The sequence below is a fragment of the Acartia tonsa genome, chromosome 15, assembly GCF_053477335.1.
Source record: "Acartia tonsa isolate MP-2025a chromosome 15, ASM5347733v1, whole genome shotgun sequence".
Taxonomy (NCBI): Eukaryota; Metazoa; Arthropoda; class Copepoda; order Calanoida; family Acartiidae; genus Acartia; species Acartia tonsa.
In genome coordinates, this window is record NC_137274.1 from 2,385,275 (window position 1) to 2,407,804 (window position 22,530).

Below are 22,530 nucleotides of genomic sequence, written 5' to 3' on the forward strand. Positions count from 1 at the left end.
ATGTTTGTATGCAAGAGATCTCTCTAGCCACTGGACTGATATGGTTCTCCTTGTATGCAAGAGATCTCTCTAGCCACTGGTCTGATATGGTTCTCCTTGTATGCAAGAGATCTCTCTAGCCACTGAACTGATATGGTTCTCCTTGTATGCAAGAGATCTCTCTAGCCACTGGACTGATATGGTTCTCCTTGTATGCAAGAGATCTCTCTAGCCACTGGACTGATATGGTTCTCCTTGTATGCAAGAGATCTCTCTAGCCACTGGTCTGATATGGTTCTCCTCGTATGCAAGAGATCTCTCTAGCCACTGAACTGATATGGTTCTCCTTGTATGCAAGAGATCTCTCTAGCCACTGGACTGATATGGTTCTCCTTGTATGCAAGAGATCTCTCTAGCCACTGAACTGATATGGTTCTCCTTGTATGCAAGAGATCTCTCTAGCCACTGAACTGATATGGTTCTCCTTGTATGCAAGAGATCTCTCTAGCCACTGGACTGATATGGTTCTCCTTGTATGCAAGAGATCTCTCTAGCCACTGGACTGATATGGTTCTCCTTGTATGCAAGAGATCTCTCTAGCCACTGGTCTGATATGGTTCTCCTCGTATGCAAGAGATCTCTCTAGCCACTGAACTGATATGGTTCTCCTTGTATGCAAGAGATCTCTCTAGCCACTGGACTGATATGGTTCTCCTTGTATGCAAGAGATCTCTCTAGCCACTGAACTGATATGGTTCTCCTTGTATGCAAGAGATCTCTCTAGCCACTGAACTGATATGGTTCTCCTTGTATGCAAGAGATCTCTCTAGCCACTGGACTGATATGGTTCTCCTTGTATGCAAGAGATCTCTCTAGCCACTGGTCTGATATTGTTCACATATATCCCTTTAGATCCCTGTCCTGCAATACTCGTAAATTAGTATCAAATTAGGTTGCTAACATGGACATGATTTATTGGTCAGCACATACATACAGTAGGAGGGGAGGGGTATGAGGTAAAGGGGATGGATGGTTAGGTGGATATATTTATTTTAGCCAGCTATGAGTTTCACTTTATTAGAGTGCATGAATGTCTAGTGTGAGATCCAAGTAATAATATTTCCATTAAACGCCATTATATGTTTAAACCTGAGTTCAGGGGAGGGGGGATAAGGGTTAAATGCTTCCTATTGGTCACTGTTAAAATCCTCTGCATAAATTATCGATGTCGTTATTTCATTGGTTTAATTGTTTCTTAGGTATCTTAGGGTTAAACTCAAAAAGCTATTAATAATTTAATTTTACATGAGTTTGGGGGGAGGGAGGTAAAGGTTTAAAAGCTTCCTATTGGTCATTGTTGAATATCTTTCGCATAAATTATCAAGATAATCCTTTCATTGGTTTAATTGGTCTTAGGGTTAAACACAAAATGCCATTATTAAAAGCGAAAGGGTCGTAAGTAACGGATAGTTCTTTTCGTTAATTTAGGCAAGTTAGAATTGTCCTTTAGGTTTCAAACTTTGCATGATGATTCCTATAGGAGTTAGGTACGACGTAGAAAGCGTAGCAACTCTATAGTTATTACTAAAATGTCCGTATGTCCATTTTAAACATGTTGATTTTTTACTTTTTTGACATTAAATTTTTGTATGTTACAATTCATCTGATTTTTGGAATACTGATTCCTATTACAACAAGGTACAATGTTATAAGCAAAGCATCTCTATAATTAAGTCCTAAAAATGTAAGTACGTCCTTAAATATTATGTATTTATACAGTTTTGCATCAATAATCTGCTTATTCAGCTCTGACACTCTACAAGTGTTAATGTTCTTTTGTCCTACTGTTTCAGAGCTTTGATTTTATGGAAATTGTCATCCTTGTTTTTTTTTTACTTTACCTGAGTTTTATTCAGTGAGGGAGGAGACAATGGGATATTAATTAGAGTAGTCCACAAAGTTTACTTATTCATTAACCATATTTGCAAATTTGTAAATTTGGAGGTGGAATCTTTTATTCCCTGAAGAGTGGAACCCAATTGGTTCAGCTGTTACCAAGATCTTAAGCTTCAGATGGACAGACAGACATACAGACATACAGATGAACAGACAGACAGACAGACGGACATACAGACGGACAGACATTGTTCTACTTTGTATTATTGATAATTCATATTATCTTAATTTGTGTTTCTCTTTTTTCAGGAAAATGGTTCTGTAATTTCTGGTCTTTGCCGAGTTGTAAAACATCAAGGAGGGAGGAGACATTGGGCTGTTTATTATACTAGTCCCCAAAGTTTTATTGTAATGCTTTCTGATTCGTTGGATCAATACCTTTGGGGACTTTTATTGAATTTTGATTGATTGGTTCATTAAGCTGAGTATCAAGGATGACAACATCCATAAAAGTGAAGCTCTGAAATTGAAGGATAAACAAACATTAACACTTGTAGAATGTCAAAATGAATAAGTATAATATTAAATAAACTAAATTGTAGGTAATTTTGTTGCAGGACATAATGATTAAGGACATACTTCCATTTTTAGGGCTTGATTATTCGCTTTCTAAGGAACTGTTATAACTGTTATAGGAATCATCATACAAAGTTTGAAATTATTTTGACAATTCTAATCTAATTACAGACGAACGGACGTACAGACTGGCATGAATATAGAAAAGCTTTGCCTTTAAAAAGCTTAATAGCAATGAAGTTAAATCAATGAAAATATTTGAAAATAATCTTTTCTTGATTTACATGCAGGTAGCATTTTCAACCCATCCTCACATTTTTCAACGTAGCCACTCAAGTACAAACAGCTGAAATATAATATTTATATTTCTGAAAACTAGAACTCAGTGCGGTTCTAACGGTATGCGTGATATTTTTCTACCATTAACACAAGCCACGCAATGTGAGTTAAATTCGAAAATACATTAAATCTCTCTGTGTATTACGTCCTCAGAGGCTAGGTAGGTATACAGGCAAATATGTTGGAGTTGATAGGACAACTCTAACATGCCTAAATTAATGGTAAAAACTATCCGTTATGGACAGTTGAAAAGATTGATTTACTGACGGACTGACCTTAATTTTAAACAAAGCTTTGCTTTTAAAACTGAGTGCAAAATAAGTAAGCCGGGAAAAGTAACAATTATGTTTTGATTTCAGAAAATGGTTTATGCTGGATGGTATCAACTATTTACCTAACATTGGTGGGGCCTGGATGTTTAGGGGGGGACCCTACACACCATCACAGAAAACTAGAGAATCCCCAATATCAAGAGGTATACTAAACATAGTTGTAAGGCTACTTTATAATTTAATATTGTCCATATAGGCAGTTATTTTTAATGAAAAACTCCCATGGTTCGGAATTTCATTACTGTATAACACTTTACTGTATTTAAACAAAAGTTAAAACAGCACTAGGCTTCATTATTGGGTCCAGGGAAGGCTGGGATATAATCGTTATTTTGCCAAGTTTAGAGAGAAACAACCTAGAGTGCCGTCAAACAGAAATGGCCATTATCTTGTAATATATGGGGAAAGAGTGTCTGTTTAGAATAAAACAAATATGTGCGCTTATGGAATTATACAAAATTCTGCGTTTTTGTCTCGTCCAGTAGTGCATCCGCTCGTTTCTGGGGAGGTGATAGGTTCGAATCTTAGCTTAATACAGCGTTATGACTAAAGACATTAACAATGGTTCCTGCTGCTGCTATGTCAGGTGCATGACATTAATAGTTGGAGTAGTAGGGAGAATGTCATGGCCCAAAACACATGCACAACTCATTAACATGTACAGTTAGAACTTCCAGACATATGTCGAGCAATCAAAGAGTTTAGTATTACTTTACCTAATTCATTGGTGTTTAGACAGAAAAAGAGAGTGAGATTGGCTTGCCTCAGTTATCCTCGGTTATGTTGGACTTTGTCATGTCATGTGTTCAGCAGCTGTCTTACCAGTATGAGACAATACACAGGTATACAACTTTTATAAAAAGCCTCGCCCTCTATCATATATTTTATAAGTTCAATTAAAATGCTGTGATACTTTGTTTCTGCTAGCAGACAAAGTAAATATCGGCAGAACTCTTATGCTATGTTCACACGTATATGTATATGTCCTCATGTGGTGCGTCAAGTAACATTAAATAGAATAACTCTTTCCCCATGAATCACATGTAAATGGTTCTTCCTTTTTCAAGCGCTTTAGTGGGTTTCTCTTGACATATAATTAAAAAACAATCATTTCCCTGGATGTTATTGTGTTGTCTAGTGCTCCTTGTTGATTATTGTGTTGTAACAATGTCGAGCAATCAAAGAGTTTAGTGATACTATTTAGGACACCTGCCATTAGTGGAGAATAACTCCAGCAGGGCAAATAAACTCCTGGCAAGAACTACAGTTTTAAACAGGTTAGTTAGTTAGGACACCTGCCATATTAAGGATAGAGTTTCTTAAGGTCATATAACCTTAGCAGGGCTAATAAACTCCTGGCAAGAACTACAGTTTTAAACAGGTTGGTTAGGACACCTGCCATATGAAGGATAGATAGACAGACATAAGTTTAGATGGACTGGCGGACCATAGTTTTATAATCTGATACCCAAAGTTTTATATTTTGGTACCCAAAGTTTTATAATCTTGTAACCAAAGTTTTATAATCCCGTACCCAAAGTTTTATTTGTATAAGGTTCAACCTTAATTATAGAGCTATCTGTTATGGACATATGTATGGACAGACAGGCGGACCAACCCTATTTTTATAGAAAAGCTTAGATTTCAACAAATATCTTACCTATATAACATATTGAATTTTTTCATTGTCATTTTTAAAAATTAATCTTATCTGAAAATATTAGTTAGCCACCAAATATGAGTATAGAAATACATGTATAGTACAGTATAGTATGGAATACAGTAGTAAAGTATAATACAGTATTACAATAAATTATGCTTACCTCACAATTACAAGGCAGTTTCACTCCAAAATGCTTTCCACTGAATATACATTTTCCATCATTTTTACTCATACTTTGTTTTCTGAAAAAAAATAGTTTTTAAAAAAATATTCAGAATAATTATATCCCACTTTCCCTAGATGTAAAATGATTGTACATTTTTATATTGATAGAAAACTGGATATAACACAATGCTAGACATGGTTGTTCAGTATGGCTGAGAACCGGTTCTAATCTTTTTTAATTTGCCACTTCTCTATTCCTCCCCTGAAGGTCCTCTTCTTGATAGTAAGTTTAATCTTGGGGCCTTCAGGGTTTGGAGTCAGGGTTGGGGCTTCAGGTTGTTTGAGCATCGGTTGTTCAGGTTGTTGGAGCATCGGTTCTTGGAACAGAGTTTCTTCATCATCTTCCGGGAGGAATAATTCAAGTATACTCTGATCATCCTCACAGCAGTAACAACGACCAGAGTACACCTGACCCGCCTTTCTACTCTTCGCTGACTACAAGATAGATAGATAAATAGATATGTATATACACAGATAATTAGGTTTATAGATTTACATATTCATAGACACTTGGACAGATAGATTGGTAGATTAATAGATTGTTAGATATATGAACAGATAGATAGATAGATGAACAGATAGATCTGATAAATGAATATATAGATAGATAGATAAATAAATAGATAGATGAACAGATTGATAGATAGATGAACAGATAGATAGATAGATGAACAGATAAATAGATAGATAAACGAACAAATATATAGATAGATAGATAGATGAAGAGATAAATAGATAAATAAACATATAAACTATCTATCTGTAATAACTTACTAGGTAATTTACTGTGACCTCCTCTCCTGGTTGTATGTCTCTTACAGCTTTACAGCCCACAACCTTTTTCTCCTTCACCACTGTGTACCTTAACAATATCTCTGTCAAACAGGGGAATTTTCACAAGAAAAAATACTCTTTGTCTGTATGTTAGTGTATTTATCAGTCTGTCTGCTGCAATGTTTACAAAAAAAAGTTTTATATGTAGATGGATAAAGTGTCTCAAAATTCAGCCATGTGACGTCATAAAAATGAGGGAGATGAGAGGATAAGTGGGAAAGAAAATCCCTTAAAAGAGAGATGGATAATCCCTCATTTTTATGACGTCACATGGCTGATTTTTTAGACACTTTGTCCGGCCTCCTGTGACCATATAAACTTCTGAAAAAATAGTTTTTCTAGCTTTAAAAATCTAAAAATGACAGCCGTTTGAAATTTTTAAGTAAAAAAGGACCTAAACACAAAGGTTGTTAAATAAAGGGGTGAAAGAAGCGAAAATTGACTTTGACTTTTTGATAGTCGGAAAATTATTATCAAACATTAGATATGCACAAATTTTTTTAGCCCTCTAGCTCTGATGTGAGCTGAGATAAAGGTGCGGCAAGGGGCCCGACTGTTAAGGGTTAAAATCCGGTGGATTAGAACCAGTTCTCATTTATACAAAAAAATATGTCTTTGTTATCCAGTTTTCTATAAATAAATTTACAAACATAATCCGCCGAAAGCTGTTTATAATAGGATGTGAGAAATAACTATTCTGTGTGTAAGTCTGTTTATAATAGGATGTGAGAAATAACTATTCTGTGTGTAAGTCTGTTTATAATAGGATGTGAGAAATAACTATTCTGTGTGTAAGTCTGTTTATAATAGTATGTGAGAAATAACTATTCTGTGTGTAAGTCTGTTTATAATAGGATGTGAGAAATAACTATTCTGTGTGTAAGTCTGTTTATAATAGTATGTGAGAAATAACTATTCTGTGTGTAAGTCTGTTTATAATAGGATGTGAGAAATAACTATTCTGTGTGTAAGTCTGTTTATAATAGGATGTGAGAAATAACTATTCTGTGTGTAAGTCTGTTGGTCTGTCTGTCTGTCTGTGATTATTATAAGTTTTAAAACTTACTTGCTGTTGAAGTGCTGACAGCTATTATTTACTAACTGCAGCGTGCCTATACTAGTATACTCATTATTTTGGGTACCATAATTATTTACATTACTTTGGGTACCAGGTCCCAGTATTATCTACTTTACTTTGGGTACCAGAACTATTTATATTACTTTGGGTACCAGAATAATTTACAATACTTTGTGTACTAATATAATTTACATTAGTTTTGGTACTAAATAATTGTTCCTGAAAGATTGTATGTTGTTCTTTGTACCAGCATTTCAGAATAATCTTCCCCAGGTTGATGCTAAAATAAAAAAAACAATAATCCTCAATGTTTTATAATAACAGTTTTATTTATTGGCTCAACAACTTTGGGGACTATACTATTGTATTTTGATTGGTTGAGTGTCCAAACGTTTGAACTACTAATAATACTACCTACATAAGGGGTTATTTTGAGATAAAAAATTGTCAGGGATGTCCAATGTACAGCAATTTTTCGTCCATTGTCCGATCACCTTGACTTTAATCAACACGCACCTAAAGGCCTCTAGGGGCACTTGAGGCTTGGATAAGACGGGAGGAGTAGGGTGGAGGTTGTAAATTGACTAGGTACTTTTTTGGTTTTAAAAAGAAAAAAGTTAAAAAGGTTTTTTTTCCTGGGGCATTTTTTATTCGGAGGGTAGAGGATCCCTAAAAATAGTGGTAAACCATTACAAAATAGACCTATTATATTTTCACCTGATAATCATCTGGTTTCTTGAGTAGAACAGCTTGCAATTCTGGAATATCCGTGCCTGCGGGTATCTCTACTTTGGCAAAAATACCAACTCCTGTAAAAAAAAGTGTTGGGGGCAGTTTTTGTTGGTTTATTACTTCAGGTCAGGTCGGGTTAGGTAATTATGAGGGCGGGGTAGTCCTCCACCCCCCCTCCGTGTTAGGGTACCCTGGGTATGGGTTGTTAAGTAGAGTTACAGCTGCCTGAAGGAGCTAGGCATAGCAGTAGCTTTTGATAGGTTAGGTTAGGTTATTGCCCCTCTGGTGCTAGAAATAGCGGAAAAGCTACTGTGAAAATACGATGTAACGCCCCTTAAGAGGCCTTGTCACAAAATGGACTATATCCAAATTCTCTTACCTCTCTCCTCATACAAAGGAGAAGTTTTGGGTTCTGTGCTTCTTATTTCCAGCTTATCATTTTCCACAAGGGAGAAAAAAAGCTGGTTCATCCTTAAAAATAAAATCTTCATATTGGACATTTCCTGGATTAGTTCAACAATTGGCGCAATTCTTTGCTACACATACAATCAAACAGAGATTTAGACATCTTGTTACTTTAATATAAGTTACAATACATATGAAGGGACGGTTGGCTTTTTAAAACATGTATTTAAGTTTGTTTACATAGGTATTTCAAGATTGTAGCTGGACGACAAGTAAATAGTTTGAAGTATTAATGACTGCAGCCTCCAGACAAATGTTCTAATTTTACTTGTTTACATAGGTATTTCAAGATTGTAGCTGGACAAGTAAATAGTTTGAAGTATTAATGACTGCAGCCTCCAGACAAGTGTTCTAATTTTACTCAGGTAAGGCATAAGATAGCTCCATAGTTACATATATAGTTACACACTTCTTCATAAATAGTCATTAACCTTCCCTGGATCTGTGAGAAGTTTTACTATATAGGAGAACCATATCGGTCCAGTGGTTTGCAATATATTGCTCTACAGACAGACTGTTACTTTTATATCAATTCAATTATGTTAAGGTGAAGCCTGTGTTAGGACAACAACAATATGACCAACAACAACATTTGTATATGGATATCCTCCATAAGCTGCCGCGACAGCTGCAGCCACAGCAGCTGCTGACCAGCTGTACAGACATGAGCAAAAGCAGCAGCAGCAACAACAACTGTAGGGTCTGATGGGAGCTGCGGCAGCCCGGGATTCCTACACAGCCGCCGCGGTTTATCAGGTGTGTGTGTTATACATGGGTAATATACCTTATATACATGGGTAATATACCTTATAGCGACTTGTTGAGCATTAAAAACCCCTTTCCCCATCCATTATTTTTAACATTAAATAAAAATATTGGGGTCCTAGTTTAGCTTTGGTTTGTTGGGTTAGATCGGGTTGTATTGAATACTAGGTTAGAATACACACAAAAGGGTTCAAACTTGTGAGAGGTCATTCTCATGTGATCATTGGGAAAAGGTATTCTCTACTAAGAGTACTTTGACAAGACACATTAGGGTTCATACAGATACAAACACACAGACAGACATTCTGTTACTTTTTCTTATATCAAATGTGTTCAGATGTAAAGGCTATCTGCTCAACAGCCGCCGCCGCCTCTCACCAGCCCCGCCAAGCCTCCGGCAGCCCTGGTGTTCAACGGGAAAACTTCTCAGTGCGCAGTTTTGATAAATAGTCAAAACAATTCAGGTTGGTACACGCTGTGAATGAACTCTTGAAAATCCAGGTTTATCAGGTACTAGCGGCTGTGCCCATGGGGGGGGGGGGCACTTGAGGGAAAGGGTGAGATGGGGGGGGGGGGGGGTAAGTTGACCCTCCAATTTTAATTTTAGTTTTAGGAAGAATGCTTTTGTACATATAAATGGACAGATGGACAGTAAAGCAGATATTTAGACAGTCAAACATACCTAACTGCCACCCTAATATTAATATTGACTTACTTGTTCAAGTCTGTATCGTCCAGGTAGTTCTGTGGCAGGACATTGGCACCTGCTTTGATAATCTCCAACATTCTCTCTTCAGCATTTCCACCTAAATATATCATATATTAAGTCATCAATATTATTATAAATAATAAGTCTATCTGTCCTAATATTCTTATACCAAATATGTATCAGCGATCAATAGGTACCTATCTAAAAAAAAAATGGAGGGGATTTTTTTGTTTTTGGGGGAGTTGGGGCTGTCTCACCCTCCAAGAAAATAGCCTAAAACCACTAGAGGACAAGCAGGTATATTCCCTGAAGAATAGAATCCAATCGGTTCAGTGGTTACTGAGATCTTAAGGGACGGAAGGACAGACATCAAGCTACTTTGTATTATAGAATTACCTTTATTGTTGTATATTTGTATTATCTCCAATTTTTCAGATTTTGTAAACTCCCTTGTCATCACATTAAACCTAAGAATATCATACCATAGTTAAAATAACAAAAATAGATTATATATAAAAAAATAGACAGAAGGGCATAATAAACCCTTAACGGTCAGGGTTTTTTTTTCTGTATGTGAAAGATATAGAGCCCAAACTGCGTGACTTTTTAAGTATGGGTATGACACATAATTGATAGTTGGAATTTTTTTAACATCTCCATCCTGGCGGGCAGAGGATGCCAGCAAACCTGGCAGGGTCATCCAGGTAAAGAGCAAAAATATTTTTTTGACTTAAACAAAGCATTTTATCTTACCAAAACACTAAAATATCCTCTAGTAGTACATCCTCATATGAAATACAGGTGTTAAAGTTAATTTTAGATTCCAGGTATGATTCTGCAGGTCCTGATCCTCCATGCCTCCAGAAATCTTTAAAAGGCTTCTGTAGCCTCAATTTTTGACTTAGAGACTTCAAATTTTGAACTTAAGCATTTCTTACAAGTCTACATAACGTATTAAAATTTCACAAAGATCCGCTGCCGTTTTCCGCTGACCGCAGACTGTGGCTGGCAGCTGCCAAGTACAGACTAACAGACAAATAAAAGTGTATTACAGTGATGCTGAGAATATATCTATATATATTTATACCTGTTATTACAGGGAAGTTTTAATAAGATGCCAACATACAGGCAAGTCATCCTATATAGTCAATACAATGGTTCATTTATTCATAATTTATGCTTTTTAAATTCTATTTATTCTTAAACAAATAATAATAAACATTTATTTATTTTCTAAAATCAAATAGGGATGGCTACACTCAAACATAAAAAAATAATAAAAAAACATCTAAAAAGTTGAAAATGTTTTAAAATTTCTAATTTCTATCAAGGTTAAGTGGGTTATATTAAACAATACTTTTGCTATATTAAATAAAAACGTGTATATAGAAACCATGCATTCCTGTCCATAACGTTTCCAGCAGTTTTCATGTGAGCTGTAAGATTATTTCTGTGTGTTTTCTGATGGCTAGTTAATGCATACAAGTTATGCCAACCTGGATTTTTATTATCTTAATTCTATAATAAATACTAACGGATGCACCCCTAGCATCTAGGTGCTCTATATTTCAATGGATATGGAAGGGCAGAAAAATAGCCCTAAACCATATCCAGACATATTTGTATGATTAAAATAGCCTAAAACCATATCAGGACCTATATTTAGCCTCAATGTAAAGGAGAACCATATCGGTTTATTGGTTATCAATATCCTTTGCTACAGACAAAAAAGCTTAATACTGTATATAATAGGATAAAAATAATATCTGTTTATGCCTATGCACCAAGCTACGTGTCACTGTCATATTAGATAGGCCTCTCTACAAGTTTTAATCAATTTGGGACAGGGGAGGGGGGGGGTGATATTGTTTTCGCTCACCTTTTTAAAACATTATATTTACATATAGTTTCCTTAAGTTAAATAGAAGTTACTATAACCTGATATTTTGCTTCCCTACCCATCTTATTTTGTAACCTTCATCTCTAGGTCCTTTTTTTAACTAAAGAAAGCTGTTAAAGTTTAACATTTTTTTTGCCAGGGTCAAAATGTTATTGAGATCTTAACAGACATACAACTTGATTGTGTAAAAATAAACTCTGATTATATTAAGATATGCCTGAGTTGCAGATGTCACATACATATTTTTGGTAGCATCTCTGTCTGTGCTTACTTCTAAACAATAATGAAAACTTATCATCAAGATAGATAGATGGATATATAGATGGATAGATAGATGGATAGATAGATGGATATATAGATGAATAGATAGATGGATAGATAGAGAGATGGATAGATGGATATATAGATGGATAGATAGATGGATAGATAGATGGATACATAGATGAATAGATAGATGGATATATAGATGGATATATAGATGGATAGGTAGATGGATATATAGATGAATAGATAGATGGATAGATAGATGGATAGGTAGATGGATAGATAGATGGATAGGAAGATGGATATATAGATGGATATATAGATGGATAGATAGATGGATAGATAGATGGATATATAGATGGATATATAGATGGATAGGTAGATGGATAGGTAGATGGATATATAGATGGATAGATAAACCCTGAACCACTTCATTATGCAATCTACATTTTCCTGGATATTTTGTCTACGGTAGACCATAAGTGTACAGCTTTACAGTACATTGTTTCTATTTGTTAAAGCAACACGTATGATAAAAGAAAAAGATTCTGTTTAAAGTAAAATGCTTATATTTCAATCAAAATCTATACTTTTGTATTTTTTACCGATCCACTTCATTATGCAAATCAAAAGAAAATCAATGAGAAAACGTTTGTTTTGCCCTTTTCTCCACTTTTAAAAATTAATTCTGATAAAATAACAATTTTTTAAGGGATTTATGCATTAATTATAATGAAAAACAGTTTAAGGTAGATCTTATTGATTTTTCTAAATAAGAAATAATTGAAAAAAAGAAATTCTATCCCTATCACTTTAGAGGACAGCTGCCGACCCCCAGTCTTATGGATGAAGCTAAATACATGTAAAAAATAAAAATTTGCCTGAAAAGTATACAAAAATGTTTTTTGATGTGTTAAAAAAAATCCATTTTAAAATCTTGATTTTGAGGATGATGGCTTTTAAGATGCTCTTACTGGTGGTGATGGTGAGCTAAATGTAATCAAAGTGCATGCCCTTGAAGAAAACTTATATATTGAACTATGGTCCAATTTTTGTAGTCATAGCAGTCTCCAGTCAAGCAATATTAAAAAAGAAAAAAATTGCAATTTTAATTACTAAAATTCATAAAGTAAATAATGTAGTTTTTAGATAATGGTTATATTTCATGTTGAGAGGCTCCACTGGAGGCTGCTATGACTACAAAAAATGGTACATAGGTTAATAGACAAGTTGTTGTAATGGTCATGTACTTAGATAACATTTAGCTCACCTTCACCACCAGTAAGAGCATCTTAAAGGCCATCTTCCTCAAAATCAAGATTTTAAAATGGATTTTTTTAACACATCAAAAAACATTTTTGTATACTTTTCAGGGTAATTTTTATCTTTAACATGTATTTAGCTTCATCCATAAGACTGGGGGTCGGCAGCTGTCCTCTAAAGTGATAGGGATAGAATTTCTTTTTTTCAATTATTTCTTATTTAGGAAAATCATTAAAATCTACCTTAAACTCTGTTTTTCATTATAATTAATGCATAAATCCCTTAAAAAATTGTTATTTTATCAGAATCATTTTTTAAAAGTGGAGAAAAGTACAAAACAAACGTTTTCTCATTGATTTTCTTTTGATTTGCATAATGACGTGGATCGGTAAAAAATAAAAAAATTTAGATTTTGATTGAAATATAAGCATTTTACTTAAAAAAGAATCTTTTTTCTTTTATCATACGTGTTGCTTTAACAAATAGAAACAATGTACTGTAAAGCTGTACACTTATGGACTACCGTAGACAAAATATCAATGAAAATGTAGATTGCATAATGAAGTGGTTCGGGGTTTAGATGGATAGATAGATGGATAGATAGATGGATACATAGATGAATAGATAGATGGATATATAGATGGATATATAGATGGATAGGTAGATGGATATATAGATGAATAGATAGATGGATAGATAGATGGATAGGTAGATGGATAGATAGATGGATAGGTAGATGGATATATAGATGGATATATAGATGGATAGATAGATGGATAGATAGATGGATATATAGATGGATATATAGATGGATATATAGATGGATATATAGATGAATAGATAGATGGATAGATAGATGGATAGATAGATGGATGGATGGATAGATAGATAGATCGATAGATTGATTGATAAATAGATGGAGGGTTAGATAGATCGATGGATTGATAGATGGATATATAGATGGATAGATAGATAAATAGATAGATGGATAGATAGATAGATTGATAGATTGATTGATAAATAAATGGAGGGTTAGATAGATATATGGATAGATAGATGAATAGATAGATCGATAGATAGATGGATAGGTAGATGGATAGATAGATGGATATATAGATAAATAGATAGATGGATGGATAGATAGATGGATTGATAGATGGATATATAGATGGATAGATAGATAAATAGATAGATGGATAGATAGATAGATCGATAGATTGATTGATAAATAGATGGAGGGTTAGATAGGTTGATGGATTGATAGATGGATATATAGATGGATAGATAGATGAATAGATAGATAGATATATAGATGGATAAATAGATGGATAGATAGATGAAAATATTGATAGATAGATAGATAGATGGGTAGATAGATGGATAGATAGATGGATATATAGATGGATAGATAGATGGATATATATATGGATAGATGAATTAGGAAATTGATGTTCTAAAATCTTACCCAGCCAAGTGGCGCTTCATGTTGAAGGGAATATATGAGATAAAGGGTGGATTTTTTCCATTGACAAGGCACCTTGAACACCACCTAAATATTAAAATTATAATCATATTAACAATATTTTCATATTGTCTATATATATGTTATTTGGTTTTTAAAGTATCAGTTGTCAGGGAGTAAGGGAGGGGACAATGGATCAAATATTCAATGTTTTCAAAATGTGCAAGAATTTAGCAGGTTCTGATTGACTTTGGGTAGTAGCGCATCATTGTCGCTAACTCGCTGAGTTATTTTTGTATAGTAGAAAAATTTGTTATGAGATACCATCAATTCCTACCATCCTCCCCCCCCCCCCCTTTCTGTTTATTGTTTGTTAAGCTGCGCTTATATGAATGTTGTCATCCTTGTTACTTTAAACACTTACATTTCAACTTTATCCTCCTTATTCTTCAAGAAATTACCAGTCTCATAGTTCCAAACTAAAATTATGTTTTTATAATGAGATAAAATATGAGAAGTGGGAAAGAAAATTCCTAAAAAAGAGATGGATGATCCCTCATTTATATGACGTCACATTGAGCGACTTTCTTCATCTATCTATCTATCTCTCTATCTATCTAACTATCTATTTATCTATCTAGGTGTGGCAGACAGCCTACAACTACTGCTGACCAGGTTTTATTTATTTTTATTCACGCTACAAGGACAATTTTAAGAATAGGTAGCGCACTAGTAACAACAGGGAGGGAGGGGACATTGGACTCAAAATTATATTGGTACCCAATGTTTTTTAAAGAAGTAATGACGTTATACGCAATATTTTTTTCAATTTCAAAAATTTTGGTTACCCTCCCCCCCCTCCCTCCCTGACAGAACTATGACTATGGCCGGGAACAACAATTTTTTTTTACAATTTGTTTAGGTTAGATTATAGACAAGGGTCCGAGCGCTGCTGCCAGAGTTCATAGTTCTGTAGAAGGGGGGGGGGGGGGGGGGGGGAATAAAAATTTTCAAAATTGAAAAAAAATATTGTTAAGGGGATAATACCAAAGTAACAATAGAGAGGGGGTGGTTATTGGACTGTAAATTATATTGGTACCCAAAGTTTTATTTAATTTTGGTTTGTTGAAATTTGGTTTAGGTCAATGAAATAGAAAACGCAATAATAGAACTTTGGGGACCATTGTAATAAACAGCCCATTGTCCCCTCCCTCCCCCTACACAACTACCTGATCCTGGATGATCCTTAAGACCAGATCTGATCCTGACCCAGGGTACCAGGGATTCCTAAAAAAATACAATGTGGTACACACAAAAGGATAGATAATATGGACAAACAGATAGATAGGACATAAAAATAGATAGATAGATATTGTTAGATAGACAGACAGACATATAGATAAATTTATAAACCTACTTTTGAAAGCAAAGGTTTTCTTTAATTAAGGTTGGTCCGTCCGTGGTTCGGTGTGTCGGTCCGTCTGTACCTTCGTCCGTCTCTCCATTCATCCATAGGAATCATTATGCAAAGTTAAGGTAGGGACAGACAAACAGACAAGAAAAGATATGACAGACTTTCTGTTACTTTTATATTAAGGATATTGGATATAAAGTATATAGTATAAATACAAGGATGACAACATACATAAAAAAGAAGCTCTGAAACAGTAAGAAACACAAACATTAACACATGTAGAGTGTCAGAACTGAATATTCAGAATTTAAATGTTTAGAAATCGAAACAAATTGTAAGACGATCTGTTGAAAAACTGCTAAAATACAGGATATTGTTTATGGACATACTTACATTTTAAGGACTTAATTATAGAGATGCTTAGCTTATAACATTGTACTTTGTTGTTCTAGGAATCGGTATTACAAAAATCAGATTCTTTCTAAATTGTACCTAGCTACTACAGAAACCACCATGCAAAGTTTAGAATCAATAGGACAATTCTAAACTGTTTAAATTAACGAAAAGAGCTAACTGTGTGTGACGTACAGACGGACCTAGCCTCATTATAGAAAAGCTTTGCTTTCATTTATACAAAGTAGTGTTTATATATTGTATATAAGTATTAAATGCAAATAAATAAAGCTATTTAAAGATTTAAAGAACACATATAAATAACACGAAAAATAATATGGATATACAAAAAAATAAGGTATTTCAAAAATTTAAAAAAACACACATAAAAATATCACTGTTAATATATTAATAGTTAAAACAAAACTGATTAATTTTCCTTTTTTCCCTATAGTAAAAAAAACCCTAAAAATTGACAAATTGGTTGTTTTATTAGTTTAAATATAACAAGTATTTCAACATCCATAAGTAGAAATAATTGACAGAATTAAAACTATTTAGTTATATAGAGAACATATGATGTGGTATTAGAAACAGTGGTATTCACAGGGTTTTGTCATGAGAAGGGGGGGACGGGGTAGAGATGTGCCCCCCCGGGGTGTATCAGGGGGGTGTAGACCACCAGCCAAGGAGGGATGTGTTAATTTTGTTGTCAGGGGGGGGGGGGGATACAACTCTCCTCCCAAACTTGGTAATCAATTATTTCAATCATATATTCTTAACAGCAGCTGAGATAACTAAATTTGAAGTCGCCCTTGAGCATTACAAACAGACAGACAAAATAATCTATAGAGTAGCTGCTGACTCTTGACAATAAATGGGTTGCCTTAATAAATCACATTTTCCCGTAGGACGGACAGACAGACCAATACTAGTGAGCTATGGAGAAGCTTTGCTACTAAAATTCCTAAAAAAGTATACTATTACATTCAACAATAGAGTTATAATATAGAGTAATAATCTTGTATAATAAAGTTGTGTGTATATGTGGTAATATATGTTTGTATGTCCAGTAAGATCTAATAAACGGCTGAATAATATGTTTGGAGATTAGGTCAAAACATCCCCCCCTCCCTCCCAAATAAAGTTTTTTTTTTCAGTTCTATTTTTCTGTCTAAATTCTATATTAAAAGCAAAACTGCTTTATAACTTATTATGTCCGTCTGTCTGTCCATCTGTCAACCCTCCACCACTTCTCTCTCCTCTAATTGAAAATATTTCAATTTTATTTCTCTTTTATTTTCTCTACTATTAAACTTACTGTGTCCGTCTGTCTGACAGTCTCTTTATCCACTCTTATATATTCGGTTTTGTCCATCATAAATGCTTTCAGAATATTGTTAAAGATGGATTTTTTTAAAGCAAAGCTTTTCTATAATTAGGGTAGGTCCGTAGGTCCATCCATTACAGATATCTTTTATCGTTAATTTATGCATGTTACAATTATCCTATAAATGTCAAACTTTACATGGTGATTCCTGTAGTAGTTAGGTACGACCTAGAAAGCATAGAAATTCTATAATCACTACCAGAATGTCTGTACGTCCATTTTAAACATGTTGATTTTTTTACTTTTTTAACAACAAATGTGATCTAATTATCCAATTGATCTGACTTTTGGTATACTGATTCCTGGGACAACAAAGTACAATATCATAAGCATAGCAACTCTATAATCAACTCCTAAAAATGTAAGTATGTCCATAAACATTATCCTGTATCAAGCAGTTTTTCAACAAATTTACTTACAAATTTGCTTCGACTCTTATACATTTATATTATGAATTATTCAATTCTGACACTCTACAAGTGTAATGTCCGTTTGTCCTACAGTTTCAGAGCTTTGCTTTTATGGATGTTGTCATCCTTGTTTTAAGATGAATGGACATATTTGTGTGACTGTTAAGCATCAGCTCTGTAACTCACTTTGACAGGAGAAAAGAAAATAATTAATAATTGAAGGTAATATAACATTCTTTACTTCATATTTAACTTCTACTATATACTTCTATTCTACGCTCCTAGAGGCCTCTAGGGGCGATTGAGAAGGGTGAGGGGGAGTGGTTGAATTTAATAACCAATTTTAAAGTTTTTTGAAAAGAAAAGGTTAAATAATACATGTTTATACGAAAATTTGATGATTTTTTTCATATTATCTCTATAGCTTATAAACATTTCTATATAGGAGACTTCCCATTACCTATAGGGCCAGGGGTGAAGCCGCTAGTTGAAATATATAAAATAGAAAGATAGTGTTTTAATTAGGTAAGGTCTTTCTAACCACTGAACCGTTTAATTTCTCCAATTAGAAAATGTATCGGAATGGTTTTTAGGCTATTTTATTTTAAGATTTGCGTCTCTCTATGGTTTTAGGCTATTTTTGTGCCCCCCCCCCCCCCCCCCCCCTGGAATACAGGTAATTAATTCTTACCTATGATTATACTTGTAGATCTGGTGTTGATTAAGATCTTGGGAACTGCAGGACAGCTTTGGCTGGTCATCTTTAGATCTGGTCTTGATTAAGATCTGCGGGACAGCTTTAGAACACCTCATCTTGGTAATTATTTATCCTTAAACTTTTCCATCAATGATTTTAGTTGTTTAAAGTCTGTATTTTTCTTATTCGTTGGCTTAACAACCAAACGTTTCAAGCACTAATTTTAATCAACATATGGGTAATTTTGTATATTATCATTATCGGCCATTGTCTTATCCTTTTAAATATATCAATCTACATTTATATCTATCCATCCGTTTATTTATCTATCTATCTAGTAGGAAGCTTTTTTTGTCTGTACCAATACTGCTTACCACTGAACCAATATTGTTCTCATTTAAAATGAAGCTTCTAATAGGTCCTGAGATAGTTTTGGTCTCTTTTATTTTTAAAAATAATCCTGGGTATGGTTTTAGGATATTTTCAGCCTTTCCCTATGAATATATAGCCCCTAGAAGCTATTGGCGCAGCTGCTAGTTATATTGGAAGTGCTTTAATGCTGTAGATGTTTATTTTCATTTTTAAAAGAGAATCTTTTTTTATAATTGGTGTCAGTCCGTCAGTACGTCTGTGTCAGATAGCTTTTTTTGTTAATTTAGGCATGTAAGAATTATCCTATCAATTTCAAACTTTGCATGATGATTACTGTAGTAGCTAAGTAGCATTTAGAAAGCTTAGCAACTCTAAATTCGTCCATCGTTCGTCAATTGTAAAAAAGCTGATTTCCGTCAAATAAAAATCAATGTCGTTTTATTTTGAAATGATAATATTTGTAAAAGGGAAGCTTTTCTATAAATAGGGTTGTTCCTTATGTCCGTAACGGTTAGCTCTTTAAGCAGGTTAGAATTGTCCTATCAATTTCAAACTTTGCATGATGATTCCTATAACAGTAAGGTAGGATATAGAAAATTTATAATCATTACCAAAAAGTCCGTACGTCAATTTAAAAAAGGTGATTTTTGTTACTTTTTTGAAAACAAATTTTTGTATTTTATAATAATCATATTCATCCGATTTTTGGAATACTGATTCCTATTATCACAAAGTAAAAAGTAATAAGCAAAGCATCTCTATAATCAAGTGCTAAAAATTCAAGTATGTCTTAAATAATATTATGTATTTAAGAAGTTTTGCAACAAATTTACTTTTAATTTTGTTTTGAGCTATACATTTATATTCTGTTTTTTTTCAGATCTGATACTGTGTTAGTGTTAATGTTCGTTTGACCTTCCATTTCAGAGGTTTGCTTTTATGGATGTTGTCATCCTTGTTTCTAATTTAAGTAATATGTTGTCTGTATGTTTGTCTAACTATTATTTCTCTTTAATTTTCCTCCTTCTCCCTTTCTCTCTCCCTCTTTCTCTCTCTGGTAAGGGTTATAGAGTTGCTGCGCTTTCTAAATCGTATCTACTTATTACAGGAATCACTATGCTAAGTTTGAATTTATTTAACAAAATGAGCTAATCGTTATGGACGGACTAACCCTAATTGTAGAAAATCTTTTTTATTTTAATTTATTTACATTTATCTCATTCTCTCTCCGTCTCTCTCTCTCCTTCTCTCTCTCTCTCTCTCTCTCTCTCTCTCTCTCTCTCCTTCTCTCCCTCCCTCTCTCCTTCTCTCCCTCCCTCTCTCTCTCTCTCTCTCTCTCTCTCCTTCTCTATCTATCAATCTCTATCTATCTATCTATCAATCTCTCTTTCTCTTATATTTCTTCCATTTTAAACTAAAAATCTATCAAATTAATTTGGCAGATTTTATAAACTTTATTTCACAGATTTTTTTACAAAATTGAATTAAAAGGGTATAGATTTATCAATTATGTATTAATATTCAAAACAATTTCTCCTCCCTCCATGAATATTTACTAGCTCCAATTTTCTCTTTTGTCTATTTTTATTTATCTAATTCTCTCTTTCTCTCTCTCTTTTTCTCTCTCTCTTATATAAAAAATGTACGCACGTCTTTTACAAGAATTAATCTCTAATATTTACTAACATATTCGCAAGTCAAGTTTTAAGTCAGTTGGGGCATTTTAACACGCAGCTCCCTAACTACAAGTAGCAATCGTTCTTATTTTTCTAAAAAATAGACTTCTTAGCGGTTCTTACGGTATGCGTAACATTTTTCTACTATTAACACAAGCCGCGCAATTGAATTTTTAAAAAAATTTGCACTTTAGATACATGCTACGATAGATAGATGGGTAGATATATTGATGGATGCATAGATAGATAGCTGTATTTATATATAGATAGATGGATGGGTAGATAGAAAGTTGGATGGTTAGATAGAAAGTTAGTTGGGTGGATAGATAGATAGATGGATGGATAGATAGATGGATGAAAAGATAGATAGGTAGATGGGTAGATAGATTGATATTTAATTTCAAAATATTCCAACTAATATAATGAATATATAATATATATGGATATATTGACAGGGGAAAAAGTGTCATCAATTTAGGTTGCTAACATTGACCTCATTTATTGGTCAGTTCATTGGTAGGAAGGAATGGGATGGATGGGGGTACTGTTATTTTAGCCAGCTGCAAGCATATCATAGCAAATATGATGAAACATCCAAGTAATAATATATCCATTCCTACGCTAATTCTTATTAACAATCCACCTCCAATAAAATAGCTTAAAACCACCAAAAGACCTGTAGAACCCAATTGATTGATTGACCAAGATCTTATGCTACAGAGAAATTGATATATGGACGGACAGATATTGTTCTACTTTTTATTAAAGATAGAAAATTTAATCCAATTTTTTCTACTTAATAATGGCTTTAAAACTTTTTAATGTTTTTTTTATCTTTTCAATCTTTTTTTATACAGGTTAGAATTGTCCTATTGATTTCAAGCTTTGTATGCTGATTCCTATAACAGTTAGGTACGACTTAGAAAGCAAACCAACTCTATAATTGCTACCAGAAAGTCCGTACGTTTTTGTATGTCAAAATTATCCAAATCATCTGCTTCTTTGAATACTGATTCCTATTACAACAAGGTACAATGTGATAAGCGAAGCATCCCTATAATCAAGTCCTAAAAATTACAATTTTGTGCATATAAGCTTATCCATTAATGTTCAGTGTATTCAGCTTCGCTTTTATTGATGTTGTCATCCTTGTTTAAAAAATTAATTTCTCAAAATATGGACAATTTCAAAATCTGTTAAAAATACAAATTACCTAAAAGTTTAGAGGAGACACATCATAAATCAGATTAAATATAGTATACCCCTGGGGGTAAATTTAAAGGGACATTTCCCACTATGTTCATAAATAAAGTGAAAAGTAAAAGACTGTAAACAATTAACTGCATGTTTTGTTATGTTAGAAAAATGCATTATACAGTTCAATAAGTAGTTTCCAAGATATTTTGCTTCAAACAAAAGAACTTTAATTTCATATCTAATTATAGATTCTAGAAGCTGCACTTTGGGAAGGTAGTGTACATAAGATAGCACTACACATTTTAATAATAAAGCTTTCCTGAAAAGTAAAACCGGTTTCAACACTTGGATGAACTATATAGAATTTCTAAAAACCTTCAAATTATTTCTAGACTGTTTATTTATCTTTTAGTCCTGCTGTTCCCAATTTTTGTTTAGCTTTGAATTTAAAGGGACATTTATAAAGCATAGTATTATAGACAGCTATCCACGGACATTA

General features: G+C 33.6%; 1 protein-coding gene and 1 long non-coding RNA gene across 3 annotated transcripts in view; one reads left to right on the forward strand and one right to left on the reverse strand.

Moving 5' to 3' along the window:
• The window catches only part of LOC145307367 (uncharacterized), a 181,384-nt gene that overhangs the window by 105,286 nt on the left and 53,568 nt on the right, over positions 1–22,530 (reverse strand). The gene's annotated exons all lie outside the window — the stretch shown is intronic.
• LOC145307241 (uncharacterized) lies at positions 2,673–18,906 on the forward strand. 2 transcript variants are annotated; one of them, XR_013875363.1, is made up of 7 exons: positions 4,455–4,503; positions 8,400–8,484; positions 8,667–8,875; positions 9,222–9,348; positions 15,124–15,157; positions 18,227–18,311; positions 18,799–18,906. It is a non-coding gene; the product is annotated as an uncharacterized LOC145307241 (long non-coding RNA). The 2 variants fall into 2 exon arrangements; XR_013875362.1 differs by lacking the exons at positions 4,455–4,503; positions 8,400–8,484; positions 8,667–8,875; ... (2 more) ...; positions 18,227–18,311; positions 18,799–18,906 and adding exons at positions 2,673–2,850; positions 3,150–3,265; positions 3,858–3,964; positions 4,327–4,399; positions 8,304–8,368.